Source organism: Thamnophis sirtalis, unplaced genomic scaffold (assembly GCF_051295495.1).
Source record: "Thamnophis sirtalis isolate CommonGarterSnake01/CBP01778 unplaced genomic scaffold, rThaSir2_p1.2 scaffold_12, whole genome shotgun sequence".
Lineage (NCBI taxonomy): Eukaryota > Metazoa > Chordata > Lepidosauria > Squamata > Natricidae > Thamnophis > Thamnophis sirtalis.
Window position 1 is genome coordinate 20,840,726 of NW_028261392.1, and position 23,885 is coordinate 20,864,610.

The window sequence follows — 23,885 nt, forward strand, 5'->3', positions numbered from 1 at the left end:
CCATACAGAAACAAGTGGAACAGTAAATTACTTTATGAACAGCAATAATATTCTGTCCTGTTCTTGTCTATGATTGTTTTTCCCTGAATGTTGATAGCACGTTGCAGATTTCGTAGGCCCGGGATGGCGAATCTATGGCACCCGTGCCACAGGTGGCATGCGGTGCCATTTGTCAGGGCACTTGAGGTGATGCCCTGTCAGCTGGCCAGCACGCATGTGCACGCTGGCCAGTTGAGTTCACCCTTTTTAAAGCCATTTTTTGTCCTCCCCAGGCTCCAGAGGTTTTATAGGTGCCTAGAGAGGACGAAAACAGCCTCCCCCGCCCCCTGGAGGCCCTCCAGAGGCTTCATGAGCTTCCCTGAAGCCTCCGGAGCGTAAAAAAACAGCCCTATGGGCAAACTGGAAGTTTGCTCAGAGAGTCGTTTTGACTGCTCCGTAGGTTTCAGGGAAGCCTCCTGAAGGTCCCTGAAGCCTCCGGAGGGCCTCGGAGGGGGGGGGGAGGCTGTTTTTGCCTTCCCCAGGCTCCTATAAAGCCTCTGGAGCTTGGGGGAGGGCGAAAAAAGCAAAAAAAATGGGGGGGGGGAAGCACCTGTAGTGTGGCATGCACACTGGGGGGGTCGCACATTACATTATGGGTGCAGCATGCCTGCACACAATCCCCCTGCACTCCCCCCACTGTCCTAGGCAGAAGCAACAATAAAATACAGAATAACAAAAATGGAACTTGGAGGTCTTCTAGTCCAACACCCTGTTCAAGCAGATAAAGCAGAACGAATGTGTCACATGTTCTTGATAGTATCCCTCTATGGATGGAGCCTCAGACTGCATTGGCTTTTTTGGCAGCTGCAGCACACTGCTGGCTCATATTTAAGTGGTTGTCCACTAGGACTCCAAGATTTTCCTTACAGTTACTGCTGTTGAGTCAGGAGATACAATATTAATATTACTAATGTGAACCCACCAGTCATTTATATATAGAAAACCTGTGATCTGAGAACATTAACCAGCATTTTATTAAGTATCAGTGTAGATATTCTTTCATGGAAGCATAAATTTAATACTTGTTTATGCACCACAAATTATTTATGTGCAGTTACTGTTGGGATGCCTTTCTTACGTATTTTTTTTTACTTTTACTTTTGTTGGGAGGGGGGGAGAGAATTGTTACCACCTAAATCAGGGCTGTCAAACTTCCGGCCTGTGGGCTGGGTGCGTCATGTGCTGGCCATGCCCCGGTTTAGCAAAGGGGGGAAAAGTCCCGATGATGCTGTGATGACATGAGTTTGACATCCCTGATCTAAATTCTGCTTGCTTTTCAAGCTTGATGGGAAAGCACAGCAATGTTAGGCAGATGGTTGCGGCTGAGAGATTGTATTAATGTATGGACCATTAGCTGAACTGTTGTGTAAGTCATCAAAGACTTAAGTGGTTTAACAAATTGATATCTATGCAGGGGGAAAAACCCCAAAAGGTCTATGAAGTGGTGTGTGTTCGTTCTTATTAACGGTTTTTGAAATCAAGAGGACAGGCTGCACCTAGTGAGGTATGAAGAGAATACCGAAGGGAAATGTGCTTAAAAACAAACAGATACTTTAAAGCGAAGTCACTGAATGGCTTTGAACACAGAATTATAAAACACATCAGTGTTCTGAGAATGTATTGTCTCTGCTCTGTCATATGTAACACAATATATATTTGTGTTGCATTTGTGCTGATAAATAAATAAAGGGAGACTAGTATAGATTTATTTCAAGCTATTAAGCTCTCATCAGTTAGCCATACCCTTACTGGGAATCAAACCCAGTAATACAACTGCCTGATATGTAATACAGCCCATGTTCGATTCCCAGTAAGGGTATGGCTAGCTGATGAGAGCTAAATAGCTTGAAATAGATCTATACTAGTCTCCCTTTATTTATTTATCAGCACAAATGCAACACAAATGTAACAAAGGTAACATTAAAAAATGGCTTTCTGCTTGGATGGCTCCTAGGGTGAGCTGAAAGACAGAAAAGGGAAGCAATATGCTCCCTCCCATATTTGTGCATACCAGGGATTGTGACACAATACACACACACACACACACACACACAAACGTGCATGTTTTCGTAGCTTTTCACGGGTGTAGGTATGCTGGTCTTGTTGTGTTTGGGTCTTTTCCTGTATAAGATTGAGATTGTCTTGGCAAAGTTTCAGCGAGGTCTCACTCGCCATCTTCAGGGTGGTATTTTCAGCTTAAAGCATGGTCGGAGCTGCCGTCTTTCTATAAATCTTGGTGGGGTGTGTGGAGTGCTAGCTTTGTTTCTGTAAGTGGATTGATAGGCTGTGTGGTTGTATCATGATTGGTAGATTGGTGCTGATTGGTGCTTGCTGTGTGTCCGTTGTTTTATGTTGTAATGGCCTGGGTGGTGGATGGGGCTCGTTTGTTGACTAGGGCTGGTTTCCAGAGGTAGGCGGTTATTCATGTTGTGGGGGTCTTTCTCTATTTCTGTTTCTCTATATTGTAAGCACAAAGTCAAAAGCACCAGCCTGGAGATGGCGAGTGGGTCCTCGTTGAAACGTCGTCAAGATACTCTCAATCTTACACGGGAAAAGACCTGAATACACCAAGACCTGTATACCTGAACCTGTGAAAATCTACGAAAACATACGTACCTACGTACGTACGTACGTACGTACATACATACATACATACATACATACATACATACATACTCCTTTCTCTTTTCTTTAGCCCAGTGGCATTTAAAGTGACATAGAGAAGCTTGTAAGTCCATGATGGTGAACCAATGGCACACATGCCACAGGTGGCACGCAGAGCCCTCTCTGAGGGCACACGAGCCGTCGCCTCAGCTCAGCTCCACCGCACATACACACACACCTCCCACTGGCCAGCTGGTTTTCAAGTCTCTGCTGCACAGCAGAGGTGCAAGGTGCATGCTCCAGAAGGTCATCAGGTCCCAGAAGGTTCTGTACATGCATGGAGGTGGCGCATGTGCTCACATTTGTGAACTGGTAGTGAAGGTGTTGATTTCACCCCTGTCTCCAACCCCAAATCTTCAGGTCTCCCAACCTCATGAGGGGGCCCATCCTTCCCATCTACCCTCCGGCCCCCCAGCTCCTCTCCCTTTCTTCTTTCTTTCCATCTTTCCCAGCATTATGGGCTATTCAAAGAAGTCCGGTTTTGGAATTGACTGACTATGTGCCAGCATGTTACATGGGCTGAAGATCCAGATGGAGTCTTGATAGACTTGAACCCTGAACCCTATCCAACAAAATGAAATTCAGTGAAAGTCTCTTAGGCATGAAGAACCAAAAGATTAGGTGATACTTGGCTCAATAGTATTAACTGTGAGAGGAATAGTGGAGTCCTGCCGATATTTGAAGGGTTGTCACAGAGAGGAAGGGGTCAACCTATTTTCCAAAGCACCTGAAGGCCAGACAAGGAATAATGGATGGAAAATGATCAAGGAGAGATTCAACCTAGAAATAAGAAAATTTTCTTGACAGTGGGAATGATCAACAGTGGAATAGAAGTTTCCTTCAGAAGTTGTGGGAGCATCACTACTGGAAGCTTTCAAGAAGAGATCTCTCAGAAATGGTGTAGGATCTCCTGCTTAGGGGGGGGGGGTGTAGGGGGATAAGCTACAAGGTCTTTTCCAACTCTGTTATTCTGTTACATAATTCCTGGATACTGCAATTGTCATAAATACATGCCAGTTTTTAAGCACCCAATTACATGACTGGGAGATGCTTCAACAGTTGTAAGTGTGATGATCAGTTGTAAGTCACCTTTTTCAGTGCCATCGTAACTCTGAATGGTCATTAAACAAATGATTGTAAGTCAAGGACTACCTCTATTCAGTGTCACATTGGGGCCCAATTTATGGGAGTCACTGAGGTAGTAAAGAAACTGATTATTAACTGCTTAATTTCATCACATCAATCTAAACATTTCAGAATAGAAATAGGAAAAGAAAAGACTTTGAAGCCTATTTTGTCATTGTAAAGCATGCAATAAAATCTTGATTTTATTAACTTTAATTAATGTAATTTTTAACTCAAGACCTAATGTGTCAGTGTTCTCCAATGTCCAGGAGAGGTGCAAAAAACGGTACAAAATCTTTTCCTTACGGTGTTTGGCAGATTCACCAAGAGAAAAATCTTCTGATTTCTCTTCATATTAGTTCATAGTGTGGATTACATAGATTGCTTTGGGTATTATGGTAACTGAATCATACTATAGGTATATGGTTTTATAAAGCCAATGAGCTTTGCTTTCTACCAGCTCAGATATTCCATGCGGAATTTATGCTACACCTGTATAAAAAAATGTAAGAATTTGTCTGCCTCAAACTAATTGGTCAGCGAGGGAGCAAATGACCTTCAAGAATTCATCAATTTCCTTTCTTGGTTTTTGCAGGTACAGATTCCTCTCTGATGAGCTGATTTTTTTTAAAAACAGGAAATGTCCAATAAGTACATTTTCACTGCAGCGGCAACAAATAGTGTCACAAATGTATAGATTTTTGGAAGAGAAAGGTCTTTTTCTCCATCAGGTATTAGGGGATGAGAAAATATAATACATAGCAACATTGGTAGACAATCTAAACGGTAGACAGTGTAACAAAATGCCACCTGTTTGTTCATTGAGCATGAATGATTTGCCATGACGAGATCAGAAAACTCACATTGAAGATGACAAGAAAAAGTCTCATTTCCTTTGTATTTGTTTCAAGGAACAAGATCTCTCTATGAATTAAAATATCCACAGCAATTTCAGACACTTCAACTAGTAGCATTAATCTCTGGGAAAAGGGAAACATAATATTGAAAATACTGTTTGTCTGGTAGGGTGAGAATTTAAATAACAAGTCTGATGTTCATACTTGGCATCTGAATATACATACATACATACATATGCCAATTACCTCCACTAGACCAATTAGATCCCACAGATTAGGCCTCCGAATTCCATCCGCCGGCCAGTGTCGATTGGTGACTACCCGGAGGAGAGCCTTCTCTGTGGCTGCTCCGACCCTCTGGAACGAACTCCCCGTGGAGATTCGAACCCTCACCACCCTCCAGGCCTTCCGCAAAGACCTTAAAACCTGGCTGTTCCGACAGGCCTGGGGCTAAAAAGCTGTTGCCCCTGTCTCGAATGGTATGACTGTTGTGTGTTTTAAATTATGCATTGTTATGCTTTGTTTTTTTAATTTTTTGTCTGTGTCCCCCTTCCCTGGTTTGAGTTGTGAACCACCCTGAGTCCCCTTCGGGGGAAAAGGGCGGCATATAAATATAATAAACAAACAAACAAACAAACAATATGTGTTGTATTTGTGCTGATAAATAAATAAAGGGAGACTAGTATAGATCTATTTCAAGCTATTTAGCTCTCATCAGCTAGCCATACCCTTACTGGGATTCGAACCTGTGCTGTATTACATCTTAGGCAGACGTCTTAGCCATTAAGCCACAGGTCCTCCTCCTTATCAGCTGAAGCCAGGGAAGAAGGTATATATTTAGTGTCACAATTGGGGCCCTAGACTGGAGATAGGTGATGTCGTATCCCTCCCACTCTGTTGAGAGAAGGCTGTTCAGTTTTGACATAGATGACTTTTTTAACCCCTCCTTCAAACCAGCGATCCTCTCTGTCCAAAATATGGACTTTGTTGTCTTCAAAAGAGTGGCCTGGGTCTTTTAAATCTGTGTTGTAGATCTCCAATCTACAACACAGTTCTTTCAACAGTTCCAAGAAGGCACCACACCAATTTGCACCACTCAGGTGGCCCTGATGACACAGATAAACCTCCCGGTGACCTTATCACCCCACTAAAAGAATGCAAATGACCTGCTGTCTGGAAGGAGTATAAATCCTTCCATTCCCCACCATCCTGTCAGAGCTGAAGAAGCATCTTCAGAGAAAAACCAGAAAGTCCAGTTGCCTCTTGAAAAAAGAAGAAGAAAAGCACTTTTGGGACAACCATGACCTGGATGAGTGAGAATCTCCATAGACATTGATTACAGTACAATTATTAAATACTGAAGTGATTATTGTACCATGTCTCGTTTGTGTCCCATAACCTTCTGAATGGGTGGTGACTAACTTTCAATCAATATTTGAACTTACTGTGGCTTTTTGTAAGTAACTCTGTAATTTCTCCAATGTTTTTCTGTGACTCTCCCTACCAGGAAATTCAAGGGCTATAGACTAGATCAGTGTGTTTCAAACTTGATACTTTTAAGAAGTGTGGATTTCAAGTCCCAGAATCCCCCAGTCAGCATGCTGGTTGATGAAGTATGCACATCTTAAAGTTACTAAGTTTGAAAAACCTAAATTATAAAGTTGAAAAAACCATCTTGAAGAAGGCAATGGCAAACAACTTCTATATTGTTCAGCAAGAAAACAAGATGGATGTGTTCATTTAGTTAAGTTTGCCTTGAGAGAGCTTTTGCTATAGAAAATGTCTACCCTCATTAATTGGGATTTCTTCCACCAGTCATGCCGTGTTATTTGCATTGAGAACCTCAGTAGCAGCAACGCAGAGCAATATAAATTTTGGGGTGGTGAAGAGCAAAAGAAATAATTCCATGTTGCATAATTAATATGCTCGCAATATCATTAGTACTGATTTCCAGCTGAAATCCTGTGATATTTATTTAATTGCCCAATTAATTAAAAGCAATATTTTTTAAAAAAAATAATACTTAATTTGGTCATTAATTTACATTCTGATCAATTATTGTTGGCTCATATGTGATTTCATGTTGAAAGATGGGTGAGCCTTGCTTATTTGCACTTGGCGGAAAAAAAATATTGATTTTTGCTTGTAATAGCTTTTTACATTTATTTATTTGTTAGATTGACTAGAGCAGTGTTTCTCAACCTTGGCGACTTTAAGTCCTGTGGACTGCAACTCCCAGAATTCCCCAGCCAGCTGACTTAAAGCTGGCTGGGGGATTCTGGGAGTTGAAGTCCACAGGACTTAAAGTCGCCAAGGTTGAGAAACACTGGACTAGAGGCAGTATACATAGCACTACCTTCTAATTTGTTTTCCTCCCCACCAGGGGTGGGGTTCTGGCTGCTGCTACTGCCAGTTCACTCAGGGACACACTTTGGGTGCACACGAGCTTCGAACCCACACTTGCTTGAAGCGCGCTACGCATACATGTGCAGTAGTAAAAAAATGCTTCTGTGCATGCGCAGAAGCAAAAAACAAGATGGCGGCGCCTGCAGCACTGCTGATAGAACCAGTTCAGGGGCATGGCAGGCTGAGTTACTACCTAGTCAGCTAAACCGGTGCGAACCGGTAGGAACCCATGTCTGCTCCAAACAATAGCTCTATGAGGTAATTTGACTGAAAGAGTGATGGATCCAAATTTATCCATGGCTGAGGGCGGAGTTAAATCTGAATCTCCTTAGTTCTAATCCATTGTAACCACTTCAGTACAGATTAGTTCATTGAGTTTCTAGAAAAGCTACTTCTATGCTCTGCTCTATGATCAGTATTCCCTTGCAAATTTGTCCAAGAGGATATGTATGAATAGTTGATTCAGAATAGATGAGAGAGATAGCTTCTGGGGGTAAGTTATGGAGCACCCACCACTTATCTCCAGAGGTCATGGGTAGTACATTACTGGAGGTTTTCAAGAGGAGACTGAAGAGCCATTTGTGTGGAATGGTGTAGGGTCTTCTGCTCAAGCAGAGTCTAGTCCAATTATAGTGTCAGACCTGGAAGCCATCTTTTGCATTGGGCCTTCAGGCCTGCCACAATTTTTACTGTGGCAAAACGGGAGGGCGGATTATATGGCGTATGGGAGATATATAGTCAAAATAACATTCTTTTTTCAGAGAGTCAAGGACTGCAGCAGCAATGCTGTGACTGGGAGGCATCTCCAGTTTTGGACAGTGCCTGATTGGATCATGTGACGGACATGTGGGTGCAGAGAAGAGCAACAGATGATTAGGGGACTGGAGGCTAAAACATATGAAGAACGGTTGCAGGAATTGGATATGTCTATTTTAATGAAAAGAAAGACTAGGGGAGACATAATAGCAGTCTTCCAATATCTCAGGGGTTGCCACAAAGAAGAGGGAGTCAAACTATTCTCCAAAACACCTGAGGGTAGGACAAGATGCAATGGGTGAACATTAATCAAGGAGAGAAGCAACTTAGAACTAAGGAGAAATTTCCTGACAGAACAATTAATCAGTGAAAGAACTTGCCTCCAGAAGTTGTGAATGCTCCAACACTGGACGTTTTTAAGAAGATGTTGGATAATCATTTGTCTGAAGTGGTGTAGGGTTTCCTGCCTAAGCAGGGAGGTTGGACTAGAAGACCTCCAAGGTCCCTTCCAACTCTGTTTATTCTATTCTATTCTATTCTATTCTATTCTATTCTATTCTATTCTATTCTATTCTATTCTATTCTATGGCTCATGCATACTTTTTGTCACATAATACATTTGCCAACTTTATCTCCATTCTCCAGGTACCTTGGTGTGTGAAAAAAAAATAGCTTGGTTTGGAAAGATCCACTGGCTTTCCTTAGGACCTCATCTCCTGTGTAGAAATTGCAATCCTTATATCGGTTTTGAGCTCATAAAAATCATGGGTTATAAATGAAACGTACAGCCTTTGAAAGGTATTTCTTCAATACGGGCATCCAGTTTTCTAAAGTACAAAAGTTATGCTCTGCAACTTTAGCTCTTTGGTCGCCTCTTCTAATTTTGGAGCTGCATATATTTATTTGAGAGGTGTGCACTTTGCCTCAATCGGAATATCACAAATAGGACAGGCAATCGTACTGAAGCTGCCTGAATATCTCTGAGCAGCTGTCCTATGTGCTTGGATATAGTTACTTGTCCTGTGAAGCTTTGCCGATTGCCTTATCACCATATACTGAGCGTTAGAATTGACGTTATCTACCAGGGGCCATGAGGTAGAGTTTCAGAGCCAAGTGGCTTTTGAAAATCTGTTGGGTGAAGTGATATAACTATTCCAATCACATATGTTTTTTAAAAAAAACCCACCACAGATCCCCTTTGCTGGTTTGATGGATTTGACAGAACCCCTTTTGAATTAAATCTTTGCACTGAAAATTTTCACAGCTCACGTAATGACACATTTGGAGAAAATGGGAGGAAATATGATGGCTTTGCATATTTTCCAAATAAGCGTGCTTCAGCCTTTGTAATGCCAAATGTTGCATACTGATAGATGTGCACATGGCAATTATATAGTCAACCTAAAGTAATCTAGGTTTTATCTTGCATACCCAAATTAATTTCACTTGAAATTGGTCTTATAACACCGATAAAAAAAGTTACTGCTTTAATGAACCAAACACATCCATTAGCAATGTATCTTTTATTACAAAGTATTAAATGGGTTTAAAGTATAATTAACTCAAAATTAATGTGATGCCCGTGATAAATTAAATTCTGACTCAGATTTCTTTTGATCATTTGGTTTAATCTCATCAATTTCAGTCCTGGTTAACATTATGGATTTGCTTTATATAAATATAGAGAATATTCTATATAATAACCTCTATCTAATTTAGCCTTGGGCATTTATGGAAATAACATAATATAATAATAATAATAATAATAATAATAATAATAATAATAATAATAATAATAATAATAGTTGTTGTTGTTGTTGTTGTTGTTGTTGTTGTTGTTGTAATATTAAGATAGTAATCATGCAAAAAAATGATGTTACCAACTAGGAAAAAAACCAGCAACGCTAACCATTTAGGGAAACCTGAGATTATAAGTACGTCAATCTAACTAATTAAAACATAGCATTTCTGATAGTTTTTAATGAATTATGATCACCAGTCATGCCACTATCTACTAAGGGAGCACCTGATATTTCTAGTAAAATGTTTCATTCCATAATTCTGAAAAAAGCACACTACAAAGTATACACAGAAGAATTAGTAAATAAAATACCCCCCCCCCCAATCTAAATAGTTACATTGGTCTCTGGTTTACTACTAAGCTGACCTCAGACTATTTGTTATCACTGCAAAGTCTTATATTGCTTAGGAGTTGGATATCTGAAAGGGTCCCTGTTCCCTTAAGTTATAGCCTCTCAACTAAGATCTAGTCACAGGTAAACATGGAATCATATATTTAGGTGCAAACATTGGTGTGATTCAAATAATTTAACAACCAGTTCTCTGCCCTAATGACCAGCAGGGTGGATGTGGCTCAGTGGTCATGTGACTATGTGGGTGTGGCCAACTCAATATCACTCACGTCGATGGACGCTTAGCTGTTACAATGTAATAAGGGTTAACCGGAGAGGCAATTTCTGTAAGCAGGTCAATAAACATTAGGCTAGAAACAACACTAGAATGTTTCCTTCCTGCCTTTCTTACAGGATTAGCCCTGTAAAGTGGAAAAAAACAAAATAAGATTTCTGCCAACAACTAGTTCTCCAAACTGCTTAGAAAGTTAACAACTGGTTCTCCCCAAATAGGTGCAAACTGGCTGAATCTCTGGACAACATTTAACTGTAATTTGATATATGGCAATCTGGGTGGAGTTATTCTTGATACATATGATTGGTTGGGAAATTCCCATTCACATCTAACTGTGTATATGTATCATAATTAAATATACCTTCTTGTTTCTGATATTAAGGCTTAGATTTGTTTGTTTTATTGAATGCATTTTTATTGGTTAATGACCAAACTAAAAAATTATATCAACCTCTTCATCCCAGCATTTGTGAATTCTAATCTGCCTCATCATTGGTCTTTATCTTGGCTTTCAGTACATTTTCAGTAAGATATTTTATTTTAATTAATTGTAATTTCTCCATAACATTTGTTTTAAACATTGAAAGACCGACTAAAATGGAATGGTTTGATTATAGGACCACTCAACCAGTTAATCATTGATATGAACTGCTCATTAAAACTTCCATTCATATAAAAAGAAAGAATTCCCATGTATTTGAATTAGAATACTACAGTACTACTATCTGATTCCTCATTAGTATAGGCATATGTCATAAAAAGTATTATTTAAGTACAACTATACACTTCCTGCATCAGGTTTCTTTTAAAATTTGTATTACATACTTCTTTCTTTTCATTCTTATAACATAAAATTCCCTGAAGGTATAGCCATCACTGGGCCTTTGATTTGAAGCTTTGATTGAAAAGTGATTCACTGAATCACCTCCTTGAATCAAATTTTCAGGTTAAGCCTAGAATTGGTTTGTCATGTCAAATTGTACCAGGCACCTTCAAATGGTTTCAACAGTTCAATGCATTTTTGTCCATTCATGCATGTACCTTTAGCAAACTGAATTTTCAATCTGATTCAGCAATTCAAGGAGATGATTCTGCTCCAGCACTCAACATTTCAAATAACATCGACAGTTTGAATTGACTGAATCAATGATTTAATTCATAATGACAACCTGAATTAGATCTTGCCTGATTTGTACCTCTTGTATCTGCCATGATTGCCACACTAAAGTTCCAGGCTAGCTTGATAAATATTGTCTATGACTATGAAAGGCATTAACTGCTAACCAGTACATTCCTAGAATATAAACTGCAAGATTCAACTAGTATTGGTTCCTGATATGGAAGAAAGCAGGATTTAAATTTACATAATTGTAAACAAAAATTCTAAACAACATCAAGATTATGAATAAGGGTTTTATTTTACTGGGGAAGAAAAATGAGAGAGGACTTGAAAAGGACAGTAGTTTGTTATTGTTGTCTTGTAAATTATGATTCAGAACTTCACCATTAAACTGTAGAGGATAAATTACTTGATGGATTATTAAAGAAATTTAAACCAAGTGTGTTTGATAAGATGATAGATGATAGATAGATAGATAGATAGATAGATAGATAGATAGATAGATAGATAGATAGATAGATTATTGGTTATTTACTTATTCAATTGTATACTGAATTATTATTCCTTAAAAATAACTTGAAATCCTTCATTTAACTTGGAAAAATGATGGGAGGCATAGCAAAAGAGATCAAAACCATTTAAAAAGTCCATGTAAATAACAGACATGACATCTGTGGAAGCTTTTATATTTAAACACTTACATTATAGGTAGTGTTTTTTCATACTAATTGAGAAAAAATTCTGAAAGTTGTCTTAACTGGAAAATTCCAAGAAGAAAATTCAATTGATAAGAAAAATTCATATCTGCTACTGCAAAGCCCTCATCCTAATTAAATGAATTTACATGGGCATCATGGGAATCCCAATTCTTGTTAAATTCTGCACCAGTGCCATCTTTTCCTACAGAGGGGAAAAAATGGAGAAAAAAACTGTTGGGAGTCATTTGAGCCTTTCAAGGTAGAAATTTTAATGAACACCCATTCCCTTCTGCATGTACAATTTTATGTCTAGTTTTCCCTTTACCAGAAAAATCTAACCTTCTGCTCTATGGCATGTGTGACTTATATGGTGCAATGAATTAAAAGTTACAGCCTTTATGTTCTGTGGGTGAAGAAAAAAGTATAACTGCACACATTAGCATTTAATTTTCTTCAACTGCCTGTCAGATGAACATCCCGTAGGATTGTATTTAATTTGTATGTGAAAGTTGGAAGGCGTTCTGCTTTTGCATTGCTATATTGCACAGCTAGTTTTCAATTAAAAGTCTCCCCTATTGGTATGCTTTACCTGCAGAACGCTAATAGAAAAGGGATTGGCTAAAGAATTAGACATGTGTGCCAGCTTTGTTGCTATATCTTCAGGAAAGTAGTCAACCGTCGTTCATCTCTGTTGCCCAACAGGAAAATATATTTTCCATCCATAGCTTTTCCACTTGAATTAGTTTGGCTGAATTAGCTAAAACTGACATGCATTCTTTTTAATAATCTCCTTTTAGCGATAACATGCTTTGCTTTCAGTTGTGTTTTATCAAAAACTAGCCGATAAATGGGTGTTGCCTGGATATTTATTTATAGGGGGAAAATGTCCAGACTAAACATAATTTCTAATGTTGGATTTTTCCCTTTACCAGAGGGAATACTGTGAAGCTGTTACCATGGGAACTCTACTGTGCTGCACAGTAGAAGCCATTTTAAGGCACAATAGACCGTATCTTAACCAAACACCCCGAGGGGTATTTTAGGGGTGTCTTACCCCAACAGTATTTGTTTCCAGAGAGTAAGTCATCTGTGTACCAAGTTTTTTTGAAATTGCTCAAGGCATTCCAGAGTTATGCTGGAACATATACACACACACACAGCCGTTAAGTAAAAAAAATATAATAATAACTGAGCAATTTATTTGGGTTCATCTGTATGTACCGTATATATGAACATGTGTATGAATATTTAGAAAACTACTATTAATCAGGGTTTCTTTTTAATAGTGAGAAGAAGAAAAAGATTAATGTCTAATATAGAAGAATGTTAGTGTTACATTTATATTGAATGGACCCTAATATTGGAGATTTTACTCTGATCTGAATATGATGGTTTCCAAATAGCTTGGAATACATTGGCTCGGATTTCTGGGGGTTGCAGTTATAATACATCTGAATGACATCAGAAATAATGGCCTCAGTAAGTGAATGCAATGACAAAAAAGAAGCACCATAGTCATTATCTCTTGCTTGTTATATAATTATTTTCAAGTTTTTTGAAAAATCCATATTTCCATATACATTTGCTGATTTCTCCTAAGGGAAAAAGATCTGAAGCCCTTCTAGGAGCCATAGAAAAAGGAAGCAGTATGCTCCCTCCCATATTAGAGGTTTTATTCAACTTGTATGCCGCCCTATTCCCGAGGGACTCAGGGTGGCTAACAAAACCGGAAGGGAGGGGAACAATACAAAAGGAAAGAAAACAAAGACAAACAACAATACAGAACCAATTAAAAAGGTCTCAGCAAGCACATCACTTCAAGTGGGGATGGAACTCAGCAGCCCCAGGCCTGCTGGAACAGCCAGGTCTTAACGGCTTTACGGAAAGCCTGAAGGGTGGTGAGAGTCCGAATCTCCACGGGGAGATCGTTCCAGAGGGCCGGAGCAGCCACAGAGAAGGCCCTCCTCCAGGTAGTCGACAGCCGGCATTGGCTGGCAGATGGAATTTGGAAGAGGCCTAATCTGTGGGATCTAATGGGTCTTTGGGAGGTATTTATTTACCAGCACAAATGCAACACAAATGTAACAAAGGCAACAAAAAAATGGCTTTCTATCTGGATGGCTCCTAGGGTGATCCAAAAGACAGAAAAGGGAAGCAGTATGCTCCCTCCCATATTTGGGCATACCAGGAGTTGTGACATAATACATATCTATTTTTCTGGCTTAGCTGATAAAGGAGGAGAGCCTGTGGCTTAGTGGCTAAATATATATAATCTGTATGTTTTCGTAGATTTTCACGGGTGTAGGTATGCTGGTCTTGTTGTATGTGGGTCTTTTCCTGTGTAAGTTTGAAATTGTCTTGGCAAGGTTTCAGTGAGGTCTCACTATCTTCAGGCAGGGTTTGGGGCTTAAAGTGTGATCGGAGCTGCCGTCTTTCTATAAATCTTGGTGGGTGAGTGTGGAGTGATGGCTTTGTTTCAGTAAGTGGATTGATTAGCTGTGTAGTTGTATCATGATTGGTAGATTGGTGCTGATTGGTGCTGGCTGTTTTTCTTTGGAATCTGTTGGAGATTAATATGTTTGTGAGAGTGTGTAATTCAGTTTTCAGGTGGTCTTTGTTGGCTAGGCATTTGGTTCTGGAGATGAGGGTCTTGGCTACAGAGTTGATCTGGGCAGAGTGGTGATGGGATTGTGCGTTTAGGTAGCAGTTGGTGTGTGTTTTTTTCACCCAAGTGCCTATAAAAGAAGCCTTGACAGCTATCCAGAACAAATACAACCCCCCTAAACACATCTTGGACCTGACCAACCACTGCCTAACCAACACATACTTCATCCATAATGGACAAAGATGCAAACAGATAGAAGGAGCACCCATGGGATCACCCCTCTCACCCATCATCGCAAACTTATACATGGAACATTTTGAAACTAATGCCCTAGATAAATCTGAACACAAACCCAAACTCCGGCTTAGATATATAGATGACACAATCGGAATTTGGCCACATGGAAAAGCAAAACTGGATAATTTCCTCACACATCTCAACAGCCAACTCCCCAAAATACAATTCACTATGGAAATAAAAGCTAACAACCAACTTCCATTTCTGGATGTCCTAAACTACAAAAAACCCAATGGCTTCCTAGGACACACCATCTATCAGAAAAAAATATACACCAGCCGCTACTTAAACACACAATCCCATCACCACTCTGCACAGATCAACTCTGTAGCCAAGAACCTCATCTCCAGAACGCCTACCTGACAAAGACCACCTGAAAACTGAATTACACACTCCCAAGCATATTAATCTCCAACAGATTCCAAATAATAACAATTAGCAGTCTAATCCAAAGGGAGACTCCCCCAAGAACCGAGACACAGAACAGAACAATGGCATCACCCTCCTCCCTTACATCAAAGGCACCACCAATAAAATCAGCAAAATTCTTCACAAACACAATATCAAGATAGCCTTCAACACTGACCAAAAAAATAGCCAACATCTTAAGAAACACCAAAGACAAAATCCAGCTAGAAAACCAAGGAGTCTACGAAATACCATGCAAAATCACCCCTGCAACATTTCATAGGACAAACAAACAGGAGAATAAATGCACGCATCGCAGAACACAAGAACGCAGTAAGAAAAAACTTCCCCCCTTTTCCAGCACCTTAAAGCTACAGGACACAAAATTGATTTTGAAGGAACCAAATTAATCTCCAAAACTGAACACTTCAACAAGAGAATAATTATGGAAGCTATCGAAATAGAGAAACATCCCCACAACATGAATAAACGTGATGATACCTCCCGCCTACCAGACATCTGGAAACCAGCCCTAGTCAACAAATGCGCCCCACCCACCACCCAGGCCATTACAACACAAAACAACAACGGACACACAGCCAGCACCAATCAGCACCAATCTACCAATCATGATACAACTACATAGCCAATCAATTCACTTACTGAAACAAAGCCATTACTCCACAACCCCCCACCATGATTTATAGAAAGACAGCAGCTCTGACCACGCCTTACTCACACAAACATGAAGCCGAAAACACCAGCCTGAAGATGGCGGGTGAGACCTTGTCGAAACGTTGCCAAGACAATCTCAATCTTACAAGGGAAAAGAGTCTCCCCTACTACCTGTCTGATGCTCAAAAACTAATAAATAAAAGTGTCCAAGCTCAAATGTGAAAGAAGTAGCTTCTCCCTAAGGCAAAAGTATTCAAGAATTTTACACATTCATATGATAAATAGGAAGTGAGACACATGGGTGTTTTATGCGACAGATGTTTGGTGAACTTCTCTACTGTAAAGGAATCAAAGTCTTCTAGAGATGATTTATGTTTATAAGAGAGACTGAAGTAGATAAATAATAGTGGTAGACGAACTGGATATGTGAGCCATCTGCTTACTTCTAGCATTTGGTTAATAAAAAATATAATGATGTCTCTATGTTATGGAAAAGTGGTAAGCAATAGTCACTAATGAGGTCTGTTGTTACCTAATGAAATGCTATTGCATTAAAATGATTTCACAGCATTTTCTTTTAATTTCCTTCCCGTTTACTAAAAGAACTCCATTTTCTTACAAGTGTGAGCATTTAAGTGCAATTATTCCATGGATCAGTGCAATGGTTTGTCATTTAGATACTGGGACTAATGGATGAATAGTGAGTAAGAAGAAAGAAAAATAACATTACATTTAATTTGCTACCATCTCCCTTTCTTTCAGGCCACTAATAACACCTTTTTACAACACAGACTTATATTAGCTAATCTCCCACAGTAAACTCCCACTGATTTAGTTGTAGCATACAAATGGGTAAAGAGCTTTACCTTCTTCCAAGCACAAGCACAAGCAAATTATCAGAAGACTACAAATTTTGTTAAAGAAGCGAAGAAGGTTTTATCATCTGTTAGGTGAAGGGGTAGGCTTCAAACATTTCAGCAACGAGTTCTCTGCCTGGTTGCTGGATGGATGTGGCTATGGTGGGTGTGGCCTAGTTGGCCTCCTGTACCATGGTGGGGGGACGGATGTTTTCACCTTCCACAGGCTCTGGAGGCTTTCCTTGAGCTTCTAGGAGGGCAAAAATTTCCTCCCTTAGGCTCAGGAGGCCTTCCGAGGCTGGAAACAGGCCCGTTTCCAGCCTTCTGGAATTTCCAGGAGGGCTGTTCTTCCTCTTCCCCAAGCTCCCCCAGGGAGCTGTGGGCCTTGCACTTACCTCACATCCAAAATGGACTGCGTGGAGACTCCTGGGAGGGGCAGGGTGGGAGTGGGATGGTGGGGTGGGAGGGGCCAGCCAGGGGTGGAATTTGGAGGTTCTATGAACTGGCCATAATGTTAGCTATGGGTTCTCCCGAACCTTGGCAAACCCATAGCTGCCCACTCCTGGTGAGGTGGTTTGTATCATTGTTAAATAACACCTACCTTTAGCATCTGCTGCAAATGTGTGTGCTGTAAATCAAACCACTGACTTCTAATCCCTTTTTATTTGGTAGACAAATGACTGTAGGTTCCATAATGCTTCAGTAGGCTTTGTTAGGAAATAAAGTTAAAGGATAACTACAGAAGATTCTTTGCTTGGAAGAAAACAGACAAAAGAAAATTGGGCTGGCAAAGAGCCATTTCTCCATATTGGCTTTTGTAAATGAGCATTTGAGACTACCTCCTAATGATACCCATTTATTGAGAACGCCCCTGATGTGCTTCAAAACCTGAAATATGCTCATCAGGACTAGAGTTATTCATATACTGCTATATTATTGCCAGAAATTGACCATTCCAAAGAAAAATGGGATATCCATAGCTGATATACAAGATAAGTCCAAAGATTTCATCAAGTGCAAAGATACATTTTGCTCTGTCCTGAGGAAGCAAGGAAGTATTGTTGTATTTTTTTATTGCCAACATTTTGCTCATGCATTTTAAAAATAAAATTGACAAATATTCACATTTTGCTTAGGTTGGCTTTTAAAAAGGACAACTTAAGACTGCCTGTATTCCTTCTGGATTTTAAATAAACAGAAAAGGGAGAGACGGAGGGAGTCTAGAAAATAAATTCCTTGAAGACAATTTTGACAAATATGTAAATCTTAAAATTAAATTAAATTCAATTAATTTCTTACCAAGCTTTTCTGAAATATTTTAATAATGCTACTCCACTTTACTATTCTTCCAGTGAAGTGTACCCTGTGTTTATAGTTTTATAGCCATCATTATGACGTATTAATGTGGTTCTTGCTGCTTGATAGTTTTCTGGCTCACTCATTCATTTGGTTTAGACTGAAACTCTCTACAATAAGAGAATTCTCTACAATGCATTTGTATTTTTCTTTTAAAAATGTTGCAAAAATGTAGCTATAGATAAACTGTAACATAATGCAATAGATTCATAGATGTAGTTTAATACATCAGATGTATTAAACTGGGGGATCATATAGTAAAGATTGTTGTTTAATAATGACAATAGGAAACACAATGTTTATAATTTTTCTGAAGGCATGTTCCACTTCAACTAAATAAATTGGGTCACATTATTTGTTTTATTGCATTAGCTTAATAGAAATCCACATTGATTTAGTTTAGCAACTAATAGCATTGTTTCTTTTCCAGTAAAGAGGAAAAAACACAACAAAGAATACCAAAAGCACCAGGGTGCTTTTATCTCATAGAGTGAGTTAAAGAGAATTGCTCTTTTAAATTGTGTCAATGTGCAAATGCTTGTTTGATTGTCAAGGCCCTGCCTAGTCAGTCACCTCTTGAATATACCTCAAGGGTACCTTGGTTAATCAACATATTGGCATGTGATACGATCCGCTCTACCAGTTATCAGTGATCTAGAGTGTCATCCTGAGTCACTCTTCATGGTATCTTTCATTTTATGCATCTCCATTGGTGATTTCCAACATTGCTGACTTAGACTTAGAATAACTTTATTCTCACATTGAATGTACACTAAATGGCATGCATTAAAATGAAAGTTTGTTGCATACAGCTCTCAAAGAGTCACCACCTCCAATATACACTACATAAACATGATAACTAACTAACTGACTGATTGACTGATTGAATAAACAAACAACCAAACAAACAAATAATATGCATATACCCATATTATATGACACAGAGAAACAACACAGTCTAGTTCAGATGTATACATGTACATGGCGAGAAAAACAAATCTTGCGAGTTTACCAGATGGATAGCATAGGGAATAAAGCTGTTACAGAATTTGGTAGTCCTGCTAGAAATACTTCAAAACCTCCTTCCAGAGGCGACCAACAGAAACAGACCATAAAGTGGGGGTGTGAGGTCTCTAGCAATGCTTTGAGCTCTAAGCACACAGCACTTAAAAGCAGTATTCTGAATGATAGGAAGCAAGCTTCCTATAACCTTCTTGGTTGATTTGATTTGATTTTGATTTTATTGGAAATTTATATGCCGCCCTTTTCCCTGAGGGGACTCAGGGCGGCTTACAACAATGAAGGGAAGGGAGTGCAAGACAAGACTTAAAAAGAAAGAATCGTGATTAAAAGAAAATTGATCATAAAAATACAACATTCACTCAACATTCGGGCGGGGTTAGAGTAATCCTATCCCCAGGCCTGACGGGATAGCCAGTTCTTAAGGGCTGTGCGGAAGGCCTGGACTGTGGTGAGGGTACGGATCTCCACGGGGAGGTTGTTCCATAATGTCGGAGCTACAACTGAGAAGGCTCTCCTCCGCGTAGTCGCCAGTCGGCACTGGCTGGCAGATGGAATTCGGAGGAGGCCTACTCTGTGCGATCTGATGGGACGCAGGGAGGTAATTGGCAGGAGGCGGTCTCTCAAATAGTCAGATCCACTACCATGGAGCGCTTTATAGGTGGTAAGTAAGACCTTGAAGTGCACCCGACGATCAACAGGTAGCCAGCGCAGCTCACGGAGGATTGGTGTTATATGGGCGAACCGTGGTGCGCCCATGATCACTCGCGCGGCCGCGTTCTGGACTAGCTGAAGTCGCCGGATGCTCTTCAAGGGCAGCCCCATGTAGAGCACATTGCAGTATTCCAGCCTAGAGATCACAAGGGCTCGAGTGACTGTTGTGAGAGCCTCCCGGTTCAGGTAGGGCCGCAACTGGCGCACCAGGCGAACCTGGGCAAATGCCCCCCTGGTCACAGCCGACAAGTGGTGGTCAAAACTCAGCTGTGGATCCAGGAGGACTCCCAGGTTGCCCTGATCACTCTCTGTATGGACTTTCTATCTGAGGCACTGCTGCCACCAAACCAAACAGTGATGCAGTTTGTTAAAATGCTCTCAATTGTGCCTTTGTAAAAAGTGGCCAGGACAGAAGGAAAAAGATGTACACTTTCTCATCCGACACAAGAAATGTAAATGCTGGTTTGCACACTTCACAAATGATGATGTGTGAAGAGACCAATTCAGATTGTTAGCATTGAGTGAACTTCATTCAGTGATCTCCACCAGGGATGATAGGACACGTTCTTGGAGTAGACATTGATAGAGGAAAACCTTCTTAATCTATCAAGACAAAAAATTAGAAGGTGTCTGATAACACAATTTCTGACTAAAACAGTTTTTTTTTCATCAGCTTCATATATACAATAGATCCAGAGGAACCTTGCTAGCAGATTATAATTATCTATCTATCTATCTATCTATCTATCTATCTATCTATCTATCTATCTATCTATCTATCTATCTATCTATCTATCCATCCATCCATCCATCCATCCATCCATCCATCCATCCATCCATCCATCCATCTGCGGTTTTCTTTTAAATAGATTCTCCAAAGGAATTGATTTGGCTCTATTGATTTGTCTATTTTCACCAGGTGGGTTGTTCAGTTTCCCAAATGCCTGGTTTAATTGAGCATCTCTATTAAGTTGAGATGCATAAACAGAGGCTGCATAAACAGAGGGATAGAATCAAGATCATGTGAAGTGTCAATACCATTTTATAATGCCCTGGTCAGGCCACACTTGGAATACTGCATTCAGTTTTGGTCGCCACAATGTAGAAAAGATGTGGAGACTCTAGAAATAGTGCAGAGAAGAGCAACAAAGATGATTAGGGGGCTGGAGACTAAAACATATGAAAAACTGTTGCAGGAACTGGATATGTCTAGTTTAATGAAAAGAAGGACTAGGGGAGACATGATAGCAGTCTTCCAATATCTCAGGCTGCCACAAAAAAAGGGAGTCAAACTATTCTCCAAGGCACCTGAAGGTAGAACAAGAAGCAATGGGTGGAAACTAATCAAGGAGAGAAGCAATTTAGAAAGGAGGAGAAATTTTCTGACAGTTAGAAGAATTAATCAGTGGAACAGCTTGCCTCCAGAAGTTGTGAATGCCCCAACACTGGAAGCCTTTAAGAAGATGTTGGATAGCCATTTGTCTGAAATGGTATAGGGTTTCCTGCCTAGGCAGGAGGTTGGACTAGAAAACCTCCAAGGTCCCTTAACTCTGGTATTGTGTTGTGTTGTGTTGTATTGTGTTGTATTAAGTAGGTCATCATAAATGCAGTTGCAGCACAGAGTCTGGCTATACTCATAGTTCTCATAGTTCAAGTCCAAAATGCCTTGAGTATCATAGGTTTGCATATACAGTGGTGGATCTGATTATTTCTACTTAGTTCTCTAGAGAAGTCTCTAATGCTGGAAAAAATGGAAAGTAACAGAAGAAGAGGACAACCAGCAGCAAGGGTTCATTACACTCAACAACCTGTACAATGTTGGAAGATCTGAAGGTTTGGCAAACATTGTTCTGAAGAATATACATGTAGTCATGGAGTTTGACATGATGCCGAATAGTCAATCATTTGCACATCCAGAATATTTAGGAAGAGAAGAGTTTCAGCTTAATTATAAAAACAGGCTAGGCTTTATTTGGATTTCAAGGCTGTTTATCATGGTCCATCCTTCATTACCCACAATTATTGTTTCACTGTATTGAATCATCTTGCAAACTTGTTTGTCTGGTTAGATGTTGTCCTAAAAGTAAAGTAAAGTGATCCCTGGGCCCAGATTATACAATAGCACTATTTCCTTTCCTTCCCTTCAATGACTCATATGTCCTTTTGTAAATTGCTATCTCTGAATCCAGTGGTGGATAAGCAGGGGAGTTTGTGCATCTTAGACTGTGGAGGAGATTAAAGTTAAGAGCAACTTTTAACTCTTGCAATGCTTAATCTTGGTAAATTCAAGTTCTACATAGGAACTCCAAAGTTCTGTATTTTAAAATCTACTCTTAAAAACGGGCAACCAGTCCTTAATGGTTAAGTTTCTATTTGGTTAAATTTCTGTGTCTGTACCCAGGGATTCATAAAAATTAGCTAATCTGTAGAGCAGAAATGCAGGGAATGTAAACATGACAACCATATCCAATGGATGAGATTAAGACTGTGAGAAAAGGAAGTGAAAGACCTCACTCCAGATAGGACAGTGACCTAAAAAAGCATGGAAAAATTAAACCATGGTAATGGGATAATAATTCTATATCATCTTTCCTGCCTTCTTAAAGACTGTCAACTTTCTTAGATGTCTCTAGGGTCTTTCTGCCTAGTTTACTCCTGTCCTGAAGAGGCCTAACTTGCAAAGTACATTTATATCCAAACTTATCAAGAAATGGAGCTTTATCTTCATAAACAGCTTGGAAGTTAAGAAGGTAAACTAGGCCTACTGCATATTTCAAAATAACTTATCAACCGAAACATTGATCCTTTTCATTCTACTTAAGTTATTTTTCTTTTCTTAGAATAACAGAGTTGGAAGGGACCTTGAAGGTCTTCTAGTCCAAACCCCTGCTTAGGCAGGAAACCCTACACCACTTCAGAAAATGGTTATCCAACATCTTCATAAAAACTTCCATAGTTGGAACATTCATAACTTCTGGAGGCAAATTATTCCACTGATTAATTGTCCTAACTGGCAGGAAATTTCTCCTTAGTTCTAAGTTGCTTCTTTCCTTGATTAGTTTCCACCCATTGCTTCTTGTTCTACTCTCAGGTGCTTTGGAGAATAGTTTGACTCCCTCTTCTCTGTGGCAACCCCTAAAATATTGGAACACTGCTATCATGTCTCTCCTAGTCCTTCTTTTCATTAAACTAGACATATCCAGTTCTTGCAGCCGTTCTTCAAATGTTTTAGTCTCCAGTCCTCTAATTATCTTTGTTGTTGTTCTCTGCACTCTTTCTAGAATCTCAAAATCTTTTTTACATTGTAATGACCAAGTGTGGCCTTACCAAGGCATTATAAAGTGGTATTAACACTTCAAGTGACACTTCTTCTTTAAATGTATTTATGTTCCATAATCAACTTTGGTGATGACTTGATCTCTAAGCCCACCTGATCATCACCTTGTTAAGTAAAAATTCTATTTCATTTCAGTACAGATCATAATTTGAGGAATTGGTGCTCATTTTTGAATGGTGACATTTTTAAAAATTAGAGCAGACTTTTATAAAATAATGACTTATCCACACTTGATAATTGCTGATAATGTGGGCAAGACTGAAATTATTATCCAGGATGACAATATAACAAAAATAAAGGTGCTCTATGGTATTTGGGAGTAAAATGTTTTCGAGCTTGAGAATTTATCCTAGAATGGTTCCATATTATTCAGCATAATAATTGTCATCATCATCTTTTAATGACCCCATAATCCCTTGCGGGGTGGAGTCTGGGCAACTGAATGGAGCTAGCAGAGTGTTTAATGGCTGGATGCCCTTCCCTGTCACCAATGCAAAGTTTTGTTCAGCAGATATATTCTTCTT